The sequence below is a fragment of the Cynoglossus semilaevis genome, chromosome 16 (genome assembly GCF_000523025.1).
Source record: "Cynoglossus semilaevis isolate Cse_v1.0 chromosome 16, Cse_v1.0, whole genome shotgun sequence".
In the NCBI taxonomy this organism is placed as follows: domain Eukaryota; kingdom Metazoa; phylum Chordata; class Actinopteri; order Pleuronectiformes; family Cynoglossidae; genus Cynoglossus; species Cynoglossus semilaevis.
In genome coordinates this window covers 834,292-838,546 of record NC_024322.1, presented here as the reverse complement: position 1 = coordinate 838,546, position 4,255 = coordinate 834,292, and the positions used below count along the sequence as shown (strand labels likewise).

Sequence of the window (4,255 nt, the reverse complement as noted above, 5' to 3'; positions counted from 1 at the left end):
ACAATAAACATTGCTATTTTCACCACAACGTAGTACTTGCGTACTACGTACTAACAACAAATACATGCTGGTAATTAGATTTTTTTTTAGCATCATTACATCACCTAACATAGAAAAACCTTGTGGTAAAGTATATCTGCAACCCATTAGAGCAGCTGACCCCAACCTTTTTTGTACCAAGGACTGGTCGGCCGGTATTAGCTGTTACTGTGGACTGGTAATATCGTGCCATTATTGAAGGATCATTAAATTTTTCAAAATAAAACATCTTTTAGACTTTATTCTGTTAGCATCGGAGTCTGATTGACCTGTTGTTTTTGAACATTAATAGATTATCTTTTAATGGAAAAAGTAAAGGGATGTGACTGGATTCTCAAATGAAGTAAATGCGTAAAACTGAGGCTGCTAGGGTTAGGGAAACAACTGTTGCAAATGTCACGTAAAATTTGTTTTTCACTAGGTCGGTAATGAAATGTTAGCATGTTAAAAAGCTAAGCTAATGATATTAAATAAAGTGCTGTTTCTTGATGTGAGGCCACTATTTCGATCCACCAAGTTTCTATGGCAACCTCATAAATAAATCAGAGTGAGTTTTACGGTCCAAACGACAAAAATATACTCCTCCAAAAAAAAGGTACAAACTATAGGAGAAAAAGATGGCGACAATAGAAAGTACTACTGTGATCGCAATTTTCTTTACACCCTTTGGTCGATGAATGCAACAGAAGTTTCCTGACCAAATTTGGAAAAGAGGTTGAGCAAAGTGCTGTCTATAGATGTCACTAATCCTTACAGACTGAACCTTTAATCCTCACCATGATGTGTTTCGGTTAAACTCTGATTTTGTTTGGTATAAAATTGCTTTTTTTGTTTTGTTTTTTGTCGTTAATCTATGAATTTTCCCATTTGAATGTTCAGTTTCTTAGTTTCTATTTAACTTAATTGATTTCAGATCCAGATGGAATTAAAGAAATCCTGTGATTTTGACTTTGTTTGAGAAGATATAAGTGACTCCAGTTAAACACACACAAAAAAAATAAAACAATTGTTTTTACACTGTTACATTTCTGTCAATTCAGCCATTGATTTTCCCCTAAGATTTGATTAAAAAATACAGAAAACAATATTAATTAAAAAAAAACTATGGAAAAAAAACATGTCAATAAAACACATTGATTCATTTTTTTTTTAGATTACATTATTATTTTTTTTATTATTGATTTCTCTCATGGCAACAGCAAGGGGAACCACAACATTTACATTTCACCCCATATTCTTATTACAATCTATCTATCTATCCGTTACATATATTTATATATCAATATTTACATAATTAAATGGTGAATAGGGACAGATAAGGTTTCTATTTGATGAGATGAGAAAAACAAATCTTAAAAAAAAATCTCATTTCATTTTCAGTTTTTTTTTATCATTTAAAAAAAGAGGTAGTTTTGTATTTTCTACAAATAATATAAGAAACAACAATGTAAGAATAATATAAGAAAAACTGAGAAGTCCATGGTTAAAAATCAGGCGTCATGATAAAACCTGGTCACCGTGTGCTTGTGTGGCTGTTTTTTATGAGCAGCTCCACTTCTTTTTTCACTTACTGAAACATGACTCATCAAGATTGTACGCTGAATCAAACCAAAGAAAAAAAACAAACAAACAAACAAAAGGCTACTGTTTAAAATCAGAGACACAATGTTTGAACCTATGCTGTGTCAGAATGTTTAGTCTTTACACAGTAGGATCTGCTGAAGTTAGCTGCAAGTGCAAAAAAAATGTTTTTATCTTGTTTGATTCTGCTGATTCTCCCCCTTGTGGACGTGGGTGGAACAGATACTGCTAGATAGCACTTTATGAATCCCTCGGGAGTTCCCTGCATACAGCACCAAAACAACAGTATTTATTAATCCCTCGGGAGTTCCCTTTGCGTACAGCACCGAAACAACAGTAAAAAAAAAACGTAGGTAATTATTGTTGCCGTGTATATTATTATATTTCAATTATACCATTGTTAACCATTGTTATATATATGTATATATTTGTATGTACGTACACTAAGTGTACCATATTATCTCTATGGTATGGTATGGTATGCAACCGTTTGCGGCAGATTTTCTTTTCACATTACTTTCACATTCAAGTCACATCATTGGGCGAAACACAGGCATTGCGTTATTATTTTTTGGGGAAAAAAAAACACTAACAATCATTTCCGAAATTACCTACATTTGCTAAAATCGGTAAAAATAATATAATAGTTGGCCAATATTAAAGGACATCCCTAGAAATGATAACGATACACATACACCATTTATTTTATAAATTATGTATATGTACATTATGTACGTTTCCAGTGTTGAAACGTGTGTACTTTTTGTTGAAACTGCTTCCACCCATTCTCTCTCTACAGTCACGTACCTGGTGACGTACGGTGTGGTTTTATTTGTATTGAGTCATTATGTTTGTGGACGGCTACGTCCGCATGTGGGACAACTGTCCACCTCCATTATCATTATTACTATTGTATTGTTATAACTGTTTTATCGCTGCTATTTAATAATGTTTACTAATAATATATATTATATATTATATATATTTTTAGTGTTATGTTTTTAGTGTTGAAAGTTTTAGTAACCCGCACCATACATGTCAAACGTTTTACGTCATTTTCTTACGTTCTACATCCTATTTTAGTATAATTCTTTGCACGTTGAGCGGAAAGATACTTTTACGCAGTAGTTGTAGTACGTAGTTCGTTAATATTTTAGAAACAATATCAATATTATTGCGCTCGACAAACGTACTTCATAATGTTGTGTTCAATACATCGTTCGTTTGACTGTATACATATATACATTGTATTCACGTCTGAAGCGGCTTTATTTGCATACAGTGTGTTTGTGTATGTGTCAAGAGTGGTCACGTGGCCTAAAGATGAGAGTCCCTCAGGCCCCTCCTCCCTCTGCTGACGTCAGCAGCAGCAGCTCCACTGCTCTTCTGCGGGAGTCACACGAGAACGAGGAGGAGAAGAGGTGAGGAGATCCTGCGGGTAAGAAATTCTGCTCTTACTCCTACCGTTACTCCTTCCGTGCTGTTGCTCCTCCTGTGTCTGTTCGTCCTCCGGCTCCGCTAACGATGTCGATAAAGTGTGAGAGTCTCAGCAGCTGTCGACGACTCTTACCCTGAAGAACAAAAAAAAAAAAAAAAAAAGAAAAAAAAGCAGCAACTTTTCCCGCTGCTGCTTTTTTTTTTAGGAGAGGAGACATGTACACAGATAGGGAGAAGTAGAGAGAGGAAACATGTCCATAGGGAGGTAGAGGAAAAGAGGAGACATGTCCAAAAAGAGGGAGAACGAGAGAGAGGAAACGTGTCCACAGGCAGGTAGAGATAAGAGGTATGTCCATATAGCTTTAGAGAGGAGACATGTCCACAGAGCGAGTAAGATGGATAAAGAGAGAGAGAGAGAAACACTAACTACTGCTGTCTCCTCTGTCTATGTTTGGACATGTTTGCAGTTACCTCTCCCTCTTTCTTGCTCTGTCTGTTGAACGTGTTTTTTCTCTCTCTCTCTCTCTCTCTCTCTGTGGCTCTGTTGGACATTGTTTCTCTGGGCACCAGCACTTTTTGTTGAAACTGTTTCCATCCTGTCTCTCCCTGTAGTCATGCATCTGGTGATGTACAGGGACATCGATTTTTTTTTTTTTTACATTTGGACACGTGAAACACGTCTGTGGATACGTTTGCGGAGACAGGTATTTATCTCCTAAAATAGGCAAGTTGGACAACTGTCCATGTTGAATATGTGTGCTCTCTTAACGTGGTGTGAAGCGGCGACGTGCCCTTTTTTTGCGAAGTCCCACTTGTTGGACATGTGTCTCTCTTAGGGATCGTGGGTGGATACCGTGGACACTTTGTACACGTGGATGCTTTCTCGTTTTCTTCTTATGTCGTTGGACATGACTATAGATACATAGTCATTTTTTTCCCCCCCAGTTTTTTTGGACTTTGATCTTGCGGTGGTCAGTCAGTGAAATGTATAGTATGTGGACTTAAGTATACATGTCCTCAATCAGTGTTGGACACAGTCTCTGTGTTGAAATATTTAACTTTCACTTCAGAGAGAGAGTGTGTGTGTGTGTGTGTGTGTCTGTGCATTTACATACATGTATGTCCCCCCCTTTCTGTCTTGCTCGTTTTCCTGTTGCCATGGTGTTTAACAACACAATCCTCTTATATTCAGTCAGTC

General features: G+C 36.6%; 1 protein-coding gene across 1 annotated transcript in view; it reads left to right on the top strand.

Annotated features, from left to right (window-relative positions):
• The first annotated feature begins 2,990 nt into the window (after positions 1-2,990).
• Positions 2,991-4,255, top strand: part of LOC103391523 (SH3 domain-binding protein 4) — a 20,997-nt gene continuing 19,732 nt past the window's right edge. Inside the window, exon 1 of the mRNA XM_025063647.1 lies at positions 2,991-3,058. The gene's annotated coding sequence lies outside the window, so the exon portion shown is untranslated. The remainder of the gene's footprint in view (positions 3,059-4,255) is intronic.